Below are 22757 nucleotides of genomic sequence, written 5' to 3' on the forward strand. Positions count from 1 at the left end.
ATATATTTATTATTGATTTGATTATCTATTTATTCTTATTGATTTATGTACTTATTCATTTATAGATTGATTTGTTTGTTTGTTCATTTATTCGTCTACTTATTTACTTACACATTTTGCGCATGATACGTTGGTAATCTTTTGTTACTAGTTATGAAGATTAATTTTATTCAGAAACTGTTTACATATACAAATGAACACGGGCACTCAAGATTACACACACACACACACACACACACACACACACACACACACACACACACACACACACACCTCGTGGCGCAGTGGTTAGAGTTCTCGGCTGCCACTACGGTGGTCCGGGATCGAATACAGCCCAGGGCTGAAATGATTTCAGTATCGCTGTGCTGCGAGTTGTTATTCCAACTCCCGTGGGCGGGGAGTTGGGTGTGTGTGTGCGTGTAAGGTCACAGCATTACTCATAGATCGGTCATATATGAGCTCTGGACTATTTTCCGGATGGGAAATAGCTGCCGATCACGAGTCCAACACGTGATCCAAGACCATGGTAAATCACACACACACGCACACACCCAGGCGCACACACACACACACATGCGCACACACACAAAGGATTACAAAGGATTACAAAGGCAAAGCATGCCGACAGGAGACCTTTTGATCCATATCTAGGTCGGATGCAAAAAAAAAAAAAAAAAAAAAAAAAAAAAAAAAAAAAAATCATAATAATAAATTAAAACTATAACAATGTAAATAACAATTAAAATACATAAATAAATGCATTGGTATAGTTGAATAACAAACAAACAGGTAAATAGTAAATGATAATAAATTGACATATAACTAATAATAAATGAAAATCAGACAGACAAATTATAACAAAACAAAAACAAATAATATAACATAAATTATAATAATTACAGCATCTTACTTAGGTATTTATCTAAATGATTCTTAAAGCTTCGAACTGAACTACATTGCACTACCTGTGCAGGAAGTTTATTCCATTCATTAACTACACGGTTGGCAAAGTTGTTTCTACCTACTTCCAAATTGAATCTATTTCCGGACAGTTTGAGACCATTGTTTCTTGTCTGATTCTCATTCAATGTGAAAATTTGGTCACTTTTGATGTTGTCAATTCCCTTTAAAATCTTAAAGACCTGTATCAAGTCACCTCTGAGTCTACGCTTTTTTAGGGAAAACAGATTCATGTGCTTAAGTCGATTTTCGTATGATTTATTTTTGATATTTGGAATCAGTTTTGTGGCTCGCCGTTGTACTTTTTCCAGTCTGTCAATGTCTTTAATGAGATTCGGTGACCATACGGAAACAGCATATTCCAAATGTGGACGAACTAACGATTTATATAGCTTGTTAATGAGTGATGGACTTTTGAAATCAAAAGATCGCGCAATCAATCCCAGAATCTTATTTGCTTTCTCAGAGGCTGAAATACACTGTTTGGAACACACATGCGCGGGCACACACACACACACACACACATCACACACATGCGTGCACACACACACACACACACACACACACGCACACAGACACGCGCATACACACACACACACGCGAACAGAGACACACACACACACACACACACACACACACACACACACACACACACACACACACACACACACACACACACACACACACACACACACACGTACACACACACACACAAACACACAGACACGCCCGCACACACAATATTTTTTTTGTAGAATAAGAACAGAAAATAGGATTAGTTGAAATGAAAATGGGGGCAGAATTTTTTTTAGTATAAAAGTAAATTTATATCTGTTAGATATTTCTGTGTGGATAACAAGGCAAATTATCTATTCTGATCAAAAGCCTGGAAAATATGATTATTTTATACAATTAAACTTGATGTGACATTAGATGAAAACCTTAGTATTTATGGTAATACAATATATTGTAATACAATAAAATAAATTAAGTAAAACAGAAACACACGTAAGGAATCGTGTGATACAATGTTTTATTCAAAACTTTATGTCAAAAGAAAAGAATTACATTTAAATAAAAAAAGACGAGATATTTAGGGAAATATATCCTTAGGGACGCTCAGTATCACACTGCAGGATGAAAAATCGAAAAAAACTCAAATAACAGTGACACAATAAAATAAAATAAAATCAATAAAATAAAGAACAAAAAAGAAAATGATCAGTCTAATGGATTTGTTGTTTCTATTCATGTTATTCAATTCTAGAATATATTTGTCAAAGCTTGTTTTAATCCTTTCTAGATCTCTAGCTTTGGTTGATAAGTCGACAAACAATTCTTGTGAATATTCTATTCGTGTTCTCAAAACTTACATCCTCATTCAGTCTCGTCTATTTATATATTTATATATATTCTATCTTATCAATTATTTTAATCACTTATCTATTTTTTATCTATATATCTATTTGTATCATATATCTATTCTATTCACTCAATTGTTAACTTATTATGTTTACATATTTATGTAATTATTTATTTGTATATTCATGTAATTATATTTCTTATTTATTTATTCATTTTTATTTATCTATTTATTTATTTGATAATTGATTGATTTATCTATTCTTGTATTTATCTATTTATTTATTTGTTTTTATGTCTATTTACTTATTACATATATTTCGTTACTTATTCATCTATTTATTCATTAATTTATTCATCTAACCATTTATTTACCCACCTATTTAATTACTTATTAATGTGTGTGATTTACCTTGGTCTTTGGATCACGTGTTGGACTCGTGATCGACACCTATTTCCCTCCCGGAAGAGAGCTCAGAGCTCGTATGACCGATCTATGGGTAATGCTATGACCTTACACGCACACACACACCCAACTCCCCGCCCATGAGAGTTGGAGTAACGACTCGAAGCGCAGCGATACTGAAATGATTTCAGCCCTGGGCAGGATTCGAACCAGGTACCGCCGGTACCGCCATACTGACAGTCTGGGACTCTACCAACCGCGCCACCGAGTCGTGTGTGTGTGTGTGTGTGTATATACATACACGCACACACACAGACACATATATGTATATGTATATATGTATGTATGTATATATATATATATAAAATGTGTGTGTGTGTGTGTGTGTGTGTGTGTGTGTGTGTGTGTTTGTGTGTGTGTGTGTGTGTGTGTGTGTGTGTGTGTGTGTGTGTGTGTGTGTGTGTGTGTGTGTGTGTGTGTGTGTGTGTGTGTGTGTGTGTGTGTGTGCGCGCGTCATCTCTTCCCATGCTTCTTTGTGTATAAACGCACGGATTCAATTTGATCGCCGAAACATTAACACACACTAGGAAGCGCCAATCGTAAAATAAATGAATAAATGAATAAATAAATAAATAAATGAATAGATAAGATAAATAAAAAATCTGGCAGTCATATCACTGTTCACTTGTTCATGACGAACTCCATCAATCATTGAACATCGTTCTATTTCTGTCCCCTCAATTATGACGTCATTTCCTAGATATACGTGTGGCGAACGGAGTTCCCCACATGTGCTTCTACGCAGTATTTCGTCTTGTAATATAGCCGTTGCAGTTATAAGGGGCGAGACGATAAGTGTAAAAGTGAGGGGACAGACAGCTGGCCTTCGGCCCCATAGTACATATGTGTAGGTTAAGGAAATATTACAGCTGTACTACATGTATTTGTATCCGTAGGAAAGCACAATTTCGGGCTACGCACGGCAACCCTGAACTCAGCCAGAGGGGCGCTACTTTTCGGTACGCCCCGCGGGTACTTAAGGCGGGTGTGAGGTCAGGTCACGGTCGGTATCCTTCTAAGGCTCGGGCGGCCCACTCGCGTGTGTTGTATACCAGTGTCTTGCAAATAAAAGTGCGAAACCGAAACCGGTGCCACTAGCTCAGTAACAGCATAGTTACATACGAAAGTAGGGCAGAAGCCAAGGGAGGAGGGAGGGAGGAGGGAGGGTGAGAGGGAGAGGGAGGAGAAAGGGAAGAGGGGATGGGAAGGAGGAAGAGGAAGAGCAGGAGGGTGGAAGAGGAGGGAGAAGGGGGAAAGGGGATGGGAAAGGAGGAGTAGGAAGGGGGAAAGAGGAGGGAGAGGGGGGAGAAAGGGTATGGGAAAGGGAGGGGAGGGGCAGGAGGGAAGGAGACGGGGGAGAGAAGGGGAAGGGGAGGAGGTGGGACGGGGAGAGGGAGAGGGAGGTGGGACGAGGTGTGGGAAGGGGGAGGTGGAGGGGAGGGGGGGGGGAGAGGGACGAGAGAAGGGGAGTGGGGGGGGAGGAGGGATGGAGGGGGAGGGGATGGGGAGAGGGAGAGGCGGGGGGAGGAGGGGGAGGTGGGGGGACAGGAGGGAGGGGGACGGAGGGGGAGGGGTAGGGTAACTCTGTGACGCAACCTCTGTATTCTCCGTTCATTATACAGTTCATGTATTTATGGACTCAGCCACAGTGTGGGCGGCCTGAACTACAATGTGGGCGGCCTCAGCTACAGTGTGGGCGTATGTAAAGGTGAACGGGAGGTACGGGCGGTCAATGTAATTGCCCCCATAGGGCCTTTGCTTCCAAAGGGGGTTGAAAAATACAGAGACCATGAGTATGGCGGATATGCATTTCTCCGTGGAAGTTGATATATCAGAGCTTAATAAAATCAAATCTAGAACAATAAATTAAATTAAAAAATGATACATTAAATTAAAAATAAAACAGAATAAAATAGAATTAAATTAAATTAAATAAAAATATGATGGAATGAAATGAAATAGAAAAAATATGAAATGGTAATGATACATCACGAAATAGAAAATAAAAAAAAAAAAAAAAAAAAAAAAAAAAAAAAAAAAAAAAAAAAAAAAAAAAAAAAAAAAAAAAAAAAAAAAAAAAAAAAAAAAAAAAAAAAAAAAAAAAGCGAAGGTGGGTGTATGGGGGGTAAGCGGAAAGGGGGGAGTAGGTGATGGGGGAGAGTAGGAGTATGGGGGGGAGTTGGCTTTGTTTGGCTGTGAATAAATGCAGTGCATCTGGCTTGGGTCTTCCGACGTTCACGGAGATATGAAGGTAAGACTAACTTTGTTCCAGATGGAAGAGGGGGGGGAAGGGGGAGGGGGAGGGGGAAGGGTGGGAGAGGGGAAGGGGGTGGGGGAAATGGGGGCTACGTGTTGCTTGTAAAGGGAGGAAGGAAAGGAGGAGGGAGGGGGAGTGGAGGATATGAGATGGGGAGATTGATGAAAAGGAAAGGAAAGGAAAGGGAAGAAAAGGGAAGGGAAGGTAAGGTGAGGAAAGTAAGGTAATGTAAGGGAAGGGAATGAAAGGGAAAGAAAGGGAAGGAAAAGTAAGGTAAGGGAAGGGAAAGAAAGGGAAAGAAAGGGAAGGAAAGGTAAGATAAGGGAAGGGAAGGAAAGGAAAGGTAAGGGAAGGGTAAGGGTGGAATGGGCACATAGAGAGGGGAAAGTGGATGGGATGGAGAAATTTGAGGAGGGTTTAGGACGAAGGTGGATAAGAAGAAGAAGAAGAAGAGGGGAAGAAAAAGAAGAAGAAGAAGAAGAAGAAAAAGGGAAGAAGAAGAAGAAGGGAATAAGAGGGGAGAAAAGGATGTGTGTAAAGGGAAAGGGAGTCGTTAGGGAAGAAGAGGAAGAGGAAGAGGGAAGCGGGAAGTTGATCCCAAAAGAGAGGGGAGAGAGAGAGAAAGAGGGGAAGTCCAAAGAAGGCAGGGGAGGAAGGAGGGAGGGAGGGAAGGAAAGGGAGGGAGGGAGGGAGGGAGGGATGGAGGAAGGGGAGGGGGAGGAGAGGAGAGGGAGGGGAGGGAGGAAGGGAGGGGAGAGAAGAGGTAAGGGAGGAAGGGAGAGAGGAGGGGAGGGAGGGAGGGAAGGAGGGATGGGAGGAAGAGAGGGAGGGAGGGAGGGAAGGGTAAGGTAGGGGAGGGAAGGGGAGGGGAAAGGGAGGAAAGGTAGAGGATGGAGGAAGGGAGAGAGGGATGGAATGGGAGGAAAGAGATTAGGTAAGAAGAAAAGAGTAGAGAAGAGAAGAGAAAAAGAGAAAAAAGAAGGGAAGAGAAGAAGAGAAAAAGAGAAGAGAAGAGAAAGGTAGAGAAGAGAAGAGAAAAAGAGAAAAAAGAAGGGAAGAGAAGAAGAGAAAAAGAGAAGAGAAGAGAAAGGTAGAGAAGAGAAGAAAAGAGAAGAGAAAAAAAAGAAGCGAAGAGAAGGGAAGAGAAAAAGAGAAGAGGAGAAAAGAAGAAGAGAAGAAAAAAGAAGAGAAGAAAAGAGGCAAGAGAACTAAAGAGAAGAAACTGTAATAGAGAGAATGGGAAGGAGAAAAGTTTGGGTCATAAGAGAGGTCAAAAGAGGTCATCGTGAGTGAACGATGCGGCCGTCTGCTCGGGAAGTCACGTGACCTTGAGGACGCAGCCAGAGTGACGTCACAAGGCGTCGAGAGTGACATCACAAGGCGTCGAGTGACGTCACAAGGAGTCGAGAATGACGTCACAAGGCGTCAAGAGTGACGTCATAAGGCGTCGAGAGTGACGTCACAAGGCGTCGAGAGTGACGTCATAAGGCGTCGAGAGTGACGTCACAAGGCGTCGAGAGTGACGTCACAAGGCGTCAAGAGTGACGTCATAAGGCGTCGAGTGACGTCACAAGGCGTCGAGAGTGACGTCATAAGGCGTCGATAGTGACGTCATAATGCGTCGAGTGACGTCACAAGGCGTCAAGAGTGACGTCATAATGCGTCGAGTGACGTCACGAATCGTCGAACGAGGAGACGCTGAGGAACTTGGCAAAGGCGCCAAAAGAGGACGGGTGGGCGGGGAGGATGGGAAGGTGGTCAGGTCCTGGCTGAGGATCACCTTCCCTCACAAAGTGAGAGGGTGAGATTGAAGGATGAGTGATATGAAGGAGGGAGGGAGGGAAGGAGGGAGGGAGGGAGGAAGGGGGTGAAGGAGGGATGGAGGGAGGGAGGGAGGAAGGGAAGGAGGAAGGGAGGGAAAGAAAGGAGGGAGGGAGTGATGAAGAGATGACGGAAGAGAGGATGAGAAAGAGGGAGGGAGAGAGGAATGGGGGGCAGAAAATGAAGAAGCGAGGGAGGGAAGGAAGGGGGGAGGGAGGGAGGGAGGACGAGAGGGAGAATGAGAGAGAAGAAAGGATAGAAGAAGGGAAGACAGGGAATGAAGAAGGGAGGGAGGGAGGGAGGGAGGGAGGGAGGAAGGGACGGAGGACGGAAGAAAGAGATATGGAGGGAAGAAGAGAATGAAAGGAGAGAGATGAGGAAGCAGAGTTTCAAAGATGAAGTGACAAAGGGAAGGAAGGCTTAAGGAAAGGAAAGGAAAGGAAAGGATTGAAGGGAGAGAAGATAAAGAGAAGAGAAGAGAGAGAGAGAGAGAGAGAGAGAGAAAGAGAGAGAGAGAGAGATAAAAAGGACAGGGACAATAAAAAAGAGAGAAAAAGACACTGAAGAGAAGGATGGAAAAGGACCACAAGACGTGTAAAGAAAGAAGCAAAAGAAAGAAAAATATAAAAATGAATAAAAGAAAAAGAAAAAGAGGTAGAAAACTCTGAAAATGTGATAAAAATAGTGAGAGAGAGAGAGAGAGAAAAGATGAGAAAGAGAAAGCTAAAGAGAAGAGGGAGGATAAAAAATGGGGTGCCTTATCTTTCTGGACTTGACGCGAGGTCATTCAAAGTCAAATAAGGTCATACAAAAGTCATACGAGGTCATCCGAGACAATATGAGGTCATACAAGATTATACGAAGTCCTATTGGGTCAAAAAGGGTCAAATGAGGTCACATGGGATCGTACAAGGTCGAAAAAAGGTCAGGAGATTACACGAGTTTAAAAAAAGGTCAAATAAGGTCATACGAGGTCACGAGAGGTCGTACAAGGTCAGATTATGTATGACATCGTTGGATCTGAAGGAGGAAGATAAGGAGGCTACGACAGGAGGCGCTGAGTGGCTGCGGCCGAATCCTTAATCTTGGCCCTACTGTACACACCAACTGTCGGGATCGGAAGGAAGCGCGGGACTCGAACCCTTGTCTAGGAGGATTCGAGACCTGCGCGCTTCAGATTACGCCACTAGTCTGCAGGTGGTCAGTTTGTACATATTGTACATATTGCACAGTTATTACTGTACGTATTGATCATAATTGATATGTACAGTTGACACATAAACATATATACATACATAAGCATACATACATACATAGATAAGCATACATAAACATACATACATACTTTCATACATAATTACAATATGTACAACCAACCACCCTCCCACATACCTAGCCACACACACGCGTGCGTGCACACAAACACACACACACACACACACACAAACATACACACACACACGTACACACACGTACACACAATAATACATACCCTTCAGAAGAAGTCGCTCTGTTACACTCAGGGGGACCCACCTGTAGGGAAGAGAGAGAAGGAGAGTTGTCATTAGAATCAGGGGTGACTTCCTGACTGGATGCCTACACCGGTGAAGCGTCAAAACATAAGGGACAAGGATCTACTCACGGGGGTGGATGGGCGTGGGGGGTGGGGGGACGAGGGAGGAGCGTGAGAGACGTGAGAGGAAGAAGGAGGAGAGGGAGAGGGAGAGGGAGAGGGTGTGTGGAGTGGAAGGGGAATGGAAGAGGGAGAGGATGGGGTGTCGGAGGAAGGGGAGGAGGAAGGAAGGGGAGGTAGAGGAGGGAGGGTGAGAGGGAGTGTGAGGAGGTGTTCAGAGGTATGAGGATTCAGGTCTTTGAAGTATTTGTTTTGGTTGTAACAGACGACTTTGTTCCCAGGTGGAGATCGATGAGGAGGAGGAGGAGGAGGAGGAGGAAGAAGAAGAGGAAAAATAAAACTTGGAAGGGGAGTAGGAAGAGAAAGAAAAGGAGACGGGTGAGGGAAGAAGAGGAAGAAAATAGAAGGAAGAAGGGGAGGAGGACGAGGAGAAGGAGGAGGAGGAAGAGAATGGGAAGAAGAGGAGTTAGAAGAGGAGGAGGAGTAAAAGGAAAAAATGAAGAGGCTAAAGAGGAGGATGAGGATGAGGATGAGGATGAGGAGGGGAAGAGTAGGAAGAAGAGGAGGAGGAAAAAGAGGAGAAAAAGAGGAAGAGGAAGAAGAGTAGGAAGAACAGGAAGAGATATAATAACCTTGTTTACATAATACCACTCTGAACGATACCAGACAATTCCATTCACCAATGAACTTGCCTTCAGAACAGAAACGTTCAAAAACGTCACCTCTGAACAAAACGTTTCCGTGACCTTCCACGAAACGTTTCTGTTCGTGGCGGGCCAATGGGGGGCTTCCATTTGGCCCTCTCATCATCCAATCACCTTTAAGCTCCTTATCTCGTGTCAGCCAATAAGAACCCGACCGATGACACAGCATTATGACCCCACCGCGTCTCTATCGTTCGTCACTCTCTTCCTAATTCGCTCTTTAATCTTTCCACTCTTTTCCTAATTCGCTCTTTAATCTTTCCACTCTTTTCCTAATTCGCTCTTTAATCTTTCCATTCTTTTTCTAATTCGCTCTCACCTCGTGGCACTCTTTTCCTAAAGCACTCTTTAATTTTGACGATTTTTCTAGAGCGCTCTCACACCGTACTGCTCTTTTCCTAATTCGCTCTCACCTCGTACCACTCTTTTCCTAATTAGCTCTTTAATTTTATCAACTCTTTTCCTAATGTCCTCTCTCCCTGTACTAATTTTTTCCTAAAATGCTTTCACCAAGTACCACTCTTTTCCTAAAGCGCTCTTTAATTATGACATTCTTTTCCTAAAGTGCTCTCACCCCGTACTACTCTTTTCCTAATTCGCTCTCACCTCGTACCACTCTTTTCCTAAAGCGCTCTTTAATTTTGACACTCTTTTTCTAATGTCCTCTCTCCCTGTGCTACTTTTTTCCTAAAACGCTTTCACCAAGTACCACTCTTTTCCTAAAGCGCTCTTTAATTATGACACTCTTTTCCTGAAGTGCTCTCACCCCGTACCACTCTTTTCCTAAAATGCTTTCACCAAGTACCACTTTTTCCCTAATGCGCTTTTCAAATTTTCTACTCTCTTCCTAAAGCGCTCTTCAATTTTTCCTCTCATTTCCTAAACAGCTTTCACCAGGTACCACTCTTTTCCTAAGGCGCTCTCACCTCGTACCACTCTTTTACTCTTTTCCTAAAGCTCTCTTCAATTTTTATCACTCTTTTCCTAATGCGCTCTCACTAGGTACCCCTCTTTTCCTAAAGCGCTCCTCAACGTATTCCACTCTTTTCGTAATGCGCTCTCTCCCTGTACCACTCTTTTTCTAATGCGCTCTTTAATTTCTCCACTCTTTTCCTAATTCGCTCTCACCAGGTACCACTCTTTTCCTAATTTGCTATCACTCCAAAAACACTCTTTTCCTAAAGCGCTCTTCAACATTTTCCAATTTTTCCTAAGGATCCAGAGGGCTCTCTTGGAGTCTGGCGCATGCGCAGGATCTCCCACGAAACCTCGAGAGGCGATCAGAGTCGTCGATCTTGCAGAGGAGAGCCTGTTACGTTTTCCATAGGGTCGTATATGTACATGTATATGTATATATACTTGTACATGTATATGTATACGTATATGTATTGTATATGTATATGCATATATATATGTATCATATGTTTATGTATATGTATTTGTACTTGTACATATGTATATATACTTGTACATGTATATGTATACGTATATGTATTGTATATGTATATGCATATATATATGTATCATATGTTTATGTATATGTATTTGTACTTGTACATATGTATATATGTATATACATTTCGATAATTTTTATGGCAGTTGCATGCAGGATTCGAACCCACTGCTCTCAGCCACCTGTAAGATACAGGTTGCTGAGAGTAGCGGGTTCGAATCCTGCATGCAACTGTCATAAAATTATCGGATTGATGTCGCTGCTATTAGCGAATTTCTTTCATGTATATACATGTTTATATATACATACATACATATATACAGTATATATAAACATATATATATATATATATATATATATACATGTACATGAATATATACAAATACACACATATTTGTATACATGCATTCAATACATAAAGTGGCTTTGCAATGTGCAATGTTGCATACACGTAAAAAGATAATGGCATAGCAATCACTAATGAAGTCATCTTTTACTTAAAAAAAGAACAACAGATAGATAGATGAACAGATAATATAAAATGAACAGATAAATGATGAAGAAATAAATGAAATAGAATATGAGAAATAAATAGATAAAACAAATATACTAAAAGGAAATAAGAAAAGATAAGGTAAAGTAGAGTAGATGAACAAGACAGAATGAGATAAGATGACAAAAACGTATCATAACCAAAAATAGAAACAATTAAGAGAGATAACCGAGTGAGATAATGAAGAATTGATAAAAGAAGAAGGAAGTATAAAAGTAGAAGGAGAGGAAAAACGAAAGACAAAGATGAAAGAGAGGAGGAACAGAATGAAAAGGGACGAAATAAAAAAGAAGTCCGAGATGCGAAACAGACGACGCAAAAAGGGAATGGAAAAATAATGCAAGTAATTAAACGGCCAAAGAGAAAATGATGAACTTCACAGGAAAGTCGAGAGAAAAGAGGGAAACATAATAGAGAGAGTGAGATTGCAAGGGATAGAAGTATGTATGTATGTATAAATATAGGCTAGGCACACACACACACACACACACAGAGAAAGAGAGAGAGAGAGAGAGAGAGAGAGAGAGAGAGAGAGAGGGAAAGAGAGAGAGAGGGGGGAAGAGAGAGAGAGAGAAAGAGAGAAAGAGAGAGAGAGAAAGAGAGAGAGAGAGAGGGAAAGAGAGAGAGAGAGAGAGAGAGAGAGAGGCAGAGAGAGAGGGAAAGAGAGAGAGAGAAAGAGAGAGAGAGAGTCTTTCGAGGCCAAGCTTGGAGGGGAAGAGAGCTAATTGATTATGAGGAGGAATTTCCCCGAAATTTTGAAAAGGATGGGGGGCGGAACCCCTGGGGGAACAGAGGTAAACATAACCACGGAGGAATAACCTAGAGACGTCGTCGGAAGAGGTTAACTCGTTTTCGATTAAGGGAGGGAGGGAAGAAGGGGGAGGAAGGGATGGAAGGGAGGAAGGGGTAGGGGGAGGAAGGAAGAGGGAGAGGGAGGGAAGGAAGGAGAGGAGGGAGGGAGAGGGAAGAAGAGGGAGGGAGGAGGGGGAGGGAGAGGGAGGAAGAGGGAGGGAGGAGGGGGAAGGAAGAGGGAAGAGGGAGGAGTGGAAAGGAAGAGGGACGAAGGAGGAGGGGGAAGGAAGAGGGAGGGAGGAGGAGGAAGAAGGGAGAGGGAAGGAGGGAGGAAGAGGAAGGAAGAGGGAGGGAGGAAGAGGGGAGGAGGGAGGAAGAGTGAGGGAGAGGGGGGGAAAGATGCGTTGAGGGTTAATGAAGGGAACATTGGAATTGGTGAAATTAAAGAATAACGGGAAATAGGAGGAATGTGATAGAGAGGAAGATGAAGGAGGAGAGGAGCAAGAGAAGGAAGGGGAGAAGGAGGAGGAAGAAGAGGAGGAGGAAGAGAAGGAAGGGGAGAAGGAGGAGGAAGAAGAGGAGCTGATAGAGAAGGAAGAGAAGGAAAGAGAGAAAGAGGAGGAAGAAGAGGAGATAGAGAAGGAAGAGGATGAAGAGGAGGAGGAGGATGAAGAAGAGGAGTAGGAGGATGAAAAGGAGGAGGAAGGAATAGAACAAGGAGGAGCAAGAAGGGTGAAGGGAGGAATGAGGAGGAGGAAAAGGAAAGGAGAAGTGTGAGGTCAGGGAGAATGAGGAGACGAAAAAGGAGGAGAAAAAGGAGGAAGAGGAGGAGGAGGAAGAGGGGGAGGAGGAAGAGGAGGAGGAGGAAGAGGAAGGGTCTTGAATCTCGAGATGTAGATGACAGAAGAAAGGAAGGAAGGAGGGAAAGAGGGAAAGTCAGGAAGAAGAAAGAAAGGAAGCAATGAAAGAAGAAAGGAAGAAAGGAAGGAGGTGAGGAAGGCAGGAAGGAGGGATGGAAGGAGGGAAGGAGGGAAGGAGGGAAGGAGGGAAGTAAAAATGAAAAGAAGCCCACAAGAAGGAAGGACGATAAAAATAGATAAGTAAATGAATAAATAGATAAATGAATAAATATAATATTCAATAAATTAATAAATAAAGATGCCTCCCCTCTCTCTCAAAAAAAAAAAAAAAAAAAAAGCGAAGAATTGAGGTAGAAAAATGAATAAAAACACAGACAGAGGAAGAAAATTAGTGTCAAGACCATGAATTGTGAACATGAAACACAAAAAACAACAACAACAACAACAACAACAACAACAACAACAAGAGTAATAACAACAACAACAGAAACAAGATTTGAATATTTGGCTTCGGGGGATGGGTCGGTAGAAAGACACAGGAAGGAAGGAAGGAAGGAAACAGTAATTTGAGGAGAGGTTCCAGATGGAAGAAATCCAAGAAGAAGATGAGGAGGGGGAGGAGGAGGAGGAGGAGGAGAAGTAGGAGGAAGAAAGGCGAGAGAAGGAAGAAAGGAGGAAGAGGTGGAGGAAGTGGAGGTAGGGATAAAGGATGAGGAAAACTTGAAGAAGGAGGAGGAGGAGGAAGAGGAGGAGGAGAAGTAGGAGGAAGAAAGGAGAGAGAAGGAAGAAAAGGAGGAAGAGGTGGAGGAAGTGGAGGTAGGGACGGAGGAGGAGGAAAATTTGAAGAAGGAGGAGGAGGAAGAGGAAGAGGAGGAGATGTAGGAGGAAGAAAGGAGGGAGAAGGAGGAAAAGAAGGAAGAGAAGGAGGAAGAAGCGGAAAAGGTGGGGATGGAGGATCAGGGTAACTTGAAGAAGGAGATGAAGGAGGAGGAAGAGGAGGCGGAGGAAGAGGAGGAGATGTAGGAGGGAGAAGGAAGAATAGGAGAAAGAGGAGGAGGAGGAAGTAGAGAAGGTAGGGATGGAGGACGAGGAGAACTTGAAAGAGAAGGAGGAGGAAGAGAAGGAGGAGGAAGAGAAGGATGAGGAGGAAGTGGAGAGAGAGGAGTAAGAAGAGAACGAGGAAGAGGAGGAGGAAAGGAGGAAGAAGAGGAGAAGGAGAAAGAGGAGGAAAGGAAGAAGAATAGGAGAAGGAGAAAAATGAGGAGAAGGAGGAAGAAGAGGACGAGGAAGAGGAGGAGGAGGAGGAGGGATGGAGAAAGAGTGGGTACTGGGCTTTAGGAACACCATTTTCAAACACTTCATCTTCTTCATCTCTGACGCTCTATCTCCTGGAGTCGGCGAAGACGGGATTCCAAAGGCTGGACACCCCGAAGGACACAATATAGTATATCAAGTGTCACTTATGATGTGTCATATCCAGGGAAGAATGGCCGAACTTCATGAAGAAGTTGTCCCTTGTACCTGACACGGAAGAGTTCGTTTCTCACAAACGTTTCATAAATGTTTCAGGAACGTTCGGGTGTGAGATAATGTAGAGTCTCTTGATGTCAACCAGGACAGCGAGAGGGTTATGTGACAAGTCCATGAACTATCATATATATATATATATATATATATATATATATATATATATATATATATATATATATATATATATATATATATATATATAAACGAGTGTGTGTGTGTGTGTGTGTGTGTTATTGTGATAAATGGAAATAAGCTCCACCGCAAGGACTCGAACCTTTGCTTTAGCGACTGCTTACTATGCAACAAAGGCGATAGCTTTGAGCCAACCAGGCCGTACAGATTATATATATATATATATATATATATATATATATATATATATATATATATATATATATATTACTACACTCCTCCATCATTTCTAGGACTCCTTTTTAGTGTGATAGTGTCCCGAAGGATAGAAACACTTGTTATTGCTGGCTAAATAACAAATGTGATTGAATGATAAGATACTGAATGATCAGTTCAGTTAAGAATAGTTGGAGTTATCAACGACAATTGAAACATCTCGGTGGTTTTAAGTGCGAGTGCTAGCTTTTGGATCTACCTGCCCCATCTCGTCGTTCTCTCATGGTACAAAGACAAAATAGATTAATTTTAGTCGTAATTTAACTTTCGTTAAGTGTATAGCTTAAGGTTGTTCCTGCTTGAGATTGCTTCTGCTCTTGCAAAAAAAAAAAAATAATAAATAAAAATAATAATAATAATAATAATAATAATAATAGTCATAATAATAACAATAATAACAATAATAATAATAATAATAATAATACCAATAATAATGAAATAAAATCAAATAAAAAAGACTCAGGTGGATTCCAAAGGACGAGGGCCGGAGGAAGGAATAGAAACTGCCGCGTATAATTGGATATCATACAAAAGACCACGTAAAAAAATGAAAACCGGCAAAATGAAAACAAGAAATATCAAAAGTCGGCCTTATATGATTATATAGAAGAAACCAAAATGAGTTATTTGGTGAAATAAAAAATAGTAATAATAAATAAAGAAGAAAAAAAAAGGAAAAAAAAAAACATATTCAAAATAGAGGAATTTGAAGCACGCCGAAAAATCTACGGATCATGTCTGCCGTGTTTCGCTTAATATTTATTAATTAATAAACAAAAAATTTTTACTTGGAATTTTACTTAAGTTTTTATAACGTATTTGGGTAATGGCCCTATAATCTTCGTATGTATAGGCAATGAGGCCAATTAACCCAAAGAATTCTATGTACCTGCATATACAGTCTACGTCGGTTTCTTATGGTGAATGAAATCTCTTGGCGGAGGGTGGAACATATTTAACACAATATTCCACGGTGATCAATCTACATGGAAAGATACAAAAAAAGCGAAAAAGTAAGGAGATCTATAATTCCTTAAGGACGTTGATACGACAGAAAATAAAAGTGTTGACAATTTTGTAAAATCATGTGGAGCAACAATTTGAAGTATGCACAACATACTGGTAAAGCGAATGTCGTACTCCATCATTTACTAATTCTAATTAATTTTCTTTTTTTAAAAAGTACCTCGAGCAGGCGATGTCTTTATTCAAATGGACATGGTGTAGGACTAGCTTTCTATTTGACATTTATATTTGATGCTTTTCTTCATTATATAAGGTTTTAAAAGGGTGTATTGCACGCCGGTTAACAAATACTCAGATATGAAGGCAAGAAACGCGAGGTAGCAATTCACTGTGTACTGCTCAAGTGTTGCTGATGACACTTTTTTTCTTTTTATTGTGAATCATTATGAACTAGGGATTGTGTTGAATGTTGGGTAGTGGCTCATCACTGATAGGACAAAACCTCAACATAAATCACTGTTTATGTAATGCCCCAGGTGCTAAGGTCCCAGTAAAAGTCAATAGAAAATTGGTATGATATAAAAAAAACAAAAAACAAAACACTGCACCTCATTTGTTATATAGAATTTATCAGTATCTATGCATTTTTCATCTATATTGCTTGTAGTTTTGTCACACAGAGGACGAATATTTTTGTTTTCTACTTGCTGCCCAGTATCTCGGTGACATTTTTTTTTGTCACATTTATGCTTATAACTCAAAAGTTTCTTCTTTATATAAATTATTTTTGTTTATACAATACTTATCCTTTTTTCTAAACCATCTTGTTTTATTATGTCCCTAAAGGTAAAAATATAACTTTTAGCAACACAATTACCCGAACTTTTTTACGAAATTTAGGAGCTCACAAAGAAAAATCCGATTTTGTGGAAGTTTTAGACATAAATCTTTTTAACAAGATCATCTTTATCAAAGCTTTTGATTTTCTAAAAAGAAAAATCAAAAGATTAGTTTTTTTAGTTACTAAGATATAAGAAAAAAAATTATTTTTTATTTTTCATTTTTTAATGACTTTCCATAAAGATTGGTAAAGATCATGGCTACGCTGTTTAAAAAAAAAAAAAAAAAAAAAAAAATCAGTCTAGCTTAATTATATCGATATACGCGTACCGAAGTCCTTAAGTAGATCACCTTTTCCCTACGTGTTATGAATTCAAGGGCGAGTAGAACCCCAGAATTATTACATCCACTGACACACAGAGCATCTTGAAACGACACACATATATTCCATAAAATCAAATTAGTTTTCCCCATTATTTTCAAAATGAAAGAATAAACTCTCTTTATAAGGGGAGGGAGGGGTGCCCAATGCTAATTACTTGTTTTAATTAAATTTTCTAAATAAATAAATAAAATAAAAAATAAAAATAAAGAATAAAATAAATTCGAAAAATGAGGAGAGGTCCCTAATTCTCTTACTCATGAGGGAACACGGTGACGGAGTCCCTGACCCCCTTTTCCGCCACACAGCCGCAATATCTCTAAATGGTGTGAACAAATAGGAACAGAGAGAAGGGTCCTTTGGTTGATTTGGCCTCTGACGAGCTTTACTGGATGACACAGATGAACAATCAAGTGATAGATGGAACAAAGGTTTTCGATCTAGAGCCAGTTTGCGAGACGACTGGGGACTGACACGGCGTAATTTCTCTTTCAGTAATATGTACACACACACACACACACACACACACACACACACATACACACACACACACGACTCTGTGGCGCGGTTGGTAGAGTCCCCGACAGTCACTACGGCGGTCCGGGTTCGAAACCTGCTCAGGGCTGAAATAATTTCAGTATCGCTGCGCTTCAAGTCGTTACTCCAGCTCTCATGGGAGGGGAGTTGGGGTGTGTATGTGTGCGTGTAAGGTCACAGCATTATTCATAGATCGATCATACGAGCTCTGAGCCCTCGTCCGGGAGGGAAACATATGTCGATCACGAGTCCAACACGTGATTCAAAGACCAAGGTGAATCACACACACACACATATTATATATATATCGGATGGACTTAATCAAATGTATGGGAGCACAAAGGAAATGGAATATATTAAAGGAAAACATTATATGTATTTAAGAACATAAATAATTTGCAAAATATAAAGAAGACATTTACATAGACAAAAAATTACAAAATACTCAAAATAAGAAAAGACGTGAAGGAGAGTTTGGATGCAATTAAAGAGAAAGATAAAGACAAAGAAGAGAAGGAAAAAAAAGAGTTGGATTACGGCAGGAGACGCTTAAACGCGAGAAGAGAGGCTCTGATGACAGTGGAAGTAAAAATGCGACGAAGCGAACAAGAAGAAGCAGACTGACGTCATGAACAATTGTCTAATTGGGCAAAGTGGGACTAATGACGAGGCAATTAATGAAGACCAAAATTAGTCAAGCTGATGAAAGCACTCATGCAGAAGAATTCTTGACATTTAACATAACTTCAAACTGGAGAAAGAGAAAGAGAGAGAGAGAGAGAGAGAGAGAGACAGAGTGAGAGAGAGAGAAAATGGGTCAGTTAATCTCTTTAAATTCGTAGACTCAGTCTACTTCCCCCCATACAGTGATGATTGCATATTTTCTATGTTGCTGATTTTTAAAGGAATGTAATGACGTTCCTATGGTACAGAGTTACGTACTATTATTTCATAACTGGAGACCGATATTCACAAAAAAATATAAATAAATAAATGATATAGATAAAAAATAAAATGAAATAAAATAAAATGAACTAATAATAATAATAATAATAATATTAATAGTAATAATGATAATAATAGTAATAATAATAATAACAATAATGATAATAATAATAATAATAATAATGATAACCATAATAATAATATTAATGATAATAATAATAATAATGATGACAAATATAATGATAATAACAATAATAATAATAATAATTATAATAATAATAATATCAATAATAACAATGATAATAATAATATTGATAATAATAGTACTACTACTACTACTACTACTACTACTACTACTAATGATAATAATGAGAATAATAATAATAATAATAATAATAATAATAATAGTGATGATAATAATAATAACAATGATAATAATAATGATAATAATAATAGTGATAATAATGATAATGATAATAATAATAATAATAATAATAATAATAACAACAACAACAATAATAATAATAATAATAAAATCTACAATTCCTTTGGTCAGCCGCCCCCTTTGCCCACCTCTCGGATTCCGCTTCTTAAGGTTGGAAGCGCTGGTTATCGGCCAGATGAAAATTTAGCAAACCAAAGAGATGAAGTTAAACGAGGTAATGTTTACCAACTAGGCACAGAGGCCTCCCCAATAATGACTAAAATATTCAAATTTAGTAAAATATATCAACACGCTGGAAGGACTCTTTTACAATAAATAAATAAATAAATAATGAATAAATAAATAGATAAAAGGAAATAAATTAGTAAAATATATCAACACGCTGGAAGGACTCTTTTACAATAAATAAATAAATAAATAATGAATAAATAAATAGATAAAAGGAAATAAATTAATAAATGAATAAATAAACGAAATAAGATTAGATTAGATTAAATAAAATATATGAATGAAGAAATGAATGAGTATATAGTTAAGTAGATAAAATAAAAATAAAAATGTGAATGATTAAATAAGTAAATAAATTAATCAAACGAATAGATAAACAAATATATAAAATAGATTTGGAAAAAGTAAAAAATATATATATATATAGAATAAGTTAAAGAAAACAAGAACACACCATTAAAGAATAAGGCAAGATTAATATAAAAAGAAACGCAAGGACAGTAATAAAAGAACATGAAATAATATTACACAAAAAAAAAGGATCCTAAAAGAGAATATGTAGGAAGTAAAAATGTGGAAAATATAAAATATAAGAACAAAACAAGAAGAAAAGAGAGAGAGAGAGAGAGAGAGAGAGAGAGAGAGAGAGAGATAAAAGAGGCATTTCATTCTTGTTATATGAAAAGATGAAAATAATATATATACATATATATATATATATATATATATATATAAAGATATAGAGAAAACACACACACACACAAACACACGCACAGACACACACATACACACACACACGAACACACACACGCGCACACACACACAAACACACGCACACACACACACACACACACACACACATACACTCTCTAAAAACACACTCACTCGTTCTCACTCACACAACTTAATTTGGGTATTATCGACCCATTTATCAATATCACATTAAATGTTTCGAATGCGCTCGTGAAACAATTCGTAAATTGACTATTACGTGCAGAGTAGTTTTATCATTCCGACAACAGCGTTCATCGGGTGAATTAAGGACATATTGTCTCATTAAGGGTGGCGGGAATATTATGTTTTCTGTTAATTTATGTCAAGGAAATGAATATTCAAATGTGTATTGTCTTGTAAGTGATCACAGCGCACACACACACACGTGCACGCACACACAAACATACATATATACACGTACATATACATATATGAGCTCTGAACTCTCTTCCGGGAGGGTAATAACTGTCGATCACGAGTCCAACACGTGGTCCAAGATCATGGTGAATCACACACACGCGCACACATACACAGACACACACGTACATAGACAGACAGACGCACACGCACAGACACACACACACACACACACACGCACACACACATACACAGACACACACGTATATAGACGCACACACACAGACACAGACACACACACACACACACATTAGGTATATGTTTATATTTTGTTTTGTTTTAATCAGAAAAGCCCATGGTGACCCCGTGTAAAGACAAATTTTGCAAATTGAATTCTGGATTCTGTGTGAGACAATGGACGCGTTCTAAGTGCATTTTTGCGCACCGTGATGAACATGCAAAAATAGAAAGGACAAATGCTAAAAGTAAAGCTATAGTTCTTTGCCTGGATATAGCTAAAAGGATAAAAAGATAGATTGTGAACGTAAATTGGTTTAAAATGAATTTAATGTTTCATACATAAACACATACGCTCACAGAAACGGTTTTTTTTTTTTTTGCCAAAGAATACAAATTTGTTGCCTTTGAGAGTTGACTCCAGATAATTTCATTCACTTACAAAGAACCACGAGCAAGTAAAAGAAAGAAAGAAAAAAATAAAGAAAGAAAAAATCCAAAGAATTAAAATTAAAAGGACCCAAAGGATTTTGTGCTGGCTGCCATTAAATAATCTTATTCAATTCAGAAGAATTTTGTTAGTTAATGCAACACATACGACCGCATTTTGCAACAATGCAACTAGACACGGCCCTCACATGGGGGGGAGGGTCAGGGGGGGACATATGCCACCCTGGGGAGGCACATTTAGGGGGGGAGGCGGTAGTTCTAGTCTGGACATGCCGCACACAAAGCTGACAAAATAATTATAATAATAACAAACGTATAAGTACGTAAAAACCACATACAGAAAAAAAACGTATAAAAATCGTGTACAAACGTTTAAAAATCGTGTACGATGAAAACCGTGTAAGGGAATATAAGAACACAAGAACACAAGAATGAGATTGCAAGAGACCATAGCGCCTACACTAGGGAGTTCTATGTCCACTACTATTTGACATCCCCATCTTGCGACATAAACACCAGTTTATGTTGCAAGAAACCAACAGAAAACGGGCACCGATGAGACTGTCAGATGATGCATACATCAATTACTTTTGATACAAAGGTGAATGGCGAGGCTTTAATAGACCTCTTTGTTCACGAACTCTCTCTCATTACTGTTCTTCATCCAGGCGAAGAACATATATAAAGAACTGCATACAGCCTCTGTGATTATAGTGAATATATAATTGGAATTAACATGTGCGTTACTGTTGTACGTCCACACTGAATTATATCTAATTAACCTGTGTTTCTATGCTCATATTATGTTCATATTCTATTTCAGTGAATCTAAGAATATGAAAAAAGACATACGTTATGGCATTACTTCCAGTCAGCTCGGGATGTGGACACATTTGTGAGTTTTCGCATTTCTCAACATATTTCATGTGACTCCAAGTCGTTCTTTATTCAATTCTAGCAGCATCCAAGATATTTAATTAACTTCCATGGCTTCTCGCACGCACGCACACACACACACACACACACACACACACACACACACACACACACACACACGGCGGTCCGGGTACGAATCCCGCCTAGGGCTGAAATAATTTCAGTATCGCTGCATTGTGACTCGTTATTCCAATTCTCGTCGGGGGGAGTTGGGTGTGTGTGTAAATAGTGCGTGTAAGGTCACAGCATTACCCATAAATCGATCATATACGAGCTCTGAGCTTTCTTCCGGCAGGGTAATAGCTGTCGATCACGAGTCCAGCACGTGATCCAGCACCATGGTGAACCACACAATCCCTTGGTGAACCACACAAACACACACACACACACACACACACACACACACACACACACACAAACAGTGGCCTAATCCGGCTTAGTAGGTTTGTTTGGAGGGAGCATTGTGGTTGTGGAGCATCCACCACGTTGGAATAGCCGCGCAAAGATCCGATTACATGGGACATTTTTTCTTTTCAAACCAGACACGTACGGCTTAAGTCTCCATTGGAGTGTATATGAAAGAGAAAAGATTACACAGTCATGGGGATGCATACACGTGTGCATGTGTTTGCATGTGCGTGTGAGTTTGTGGTTGATTGTATCTAGTTAATTGCAGTCTACAGGAAAGGATCTACGCTCGTGGGGGCCTGTTTCTTAGTCTTCAGTTATCATACGTCGTATGTATGATTCAACATGGTCTTGGATTACGTGTTGGACTCGTGATCGACAGCTATTATCCTTCCGAAAGAGAGTTCAGAGCTCATATAATCTATGGGTAATGCTGTGACCTTACACACACAC

General features: G+C 39.7%; 1 protein-coding gene across 1 annotated transcript in view; it reads right to left on the reverse strand.

Moving 5' to 3' along the window:
* LOC143028391 (uncharacterized) overlaps positions 1-22757 on the reverse strand; it is a 284461-nt gene that overhangs the window by 182052 nt on the left and 79652 nt on the right. The window contains exon 2 of the mRNA XM_076190387.1: positions 8359-8399. The gene's annotated coding sequence lies outside the window, so the exon portion shown is untranslated. The remainder of the gene's footprint in view (positions 1-8358; positions 8400-22757) is intronic.

This window comes from Oratosquilla oratoria, chromosome 9, assembly GCF_046742065.1.
Source record: "Oratosquilla oratoria isolate Oo_2021 chromosome 9, ASM4674206v1, whole genome shotgun sequence".
Lineage (NCBI taxonomy): Eukaryota > Metazoa > Arthropoda > Malacostraca > Stomatopoda > Squillidae > Oratosquilla > Oratosquilla oratoria.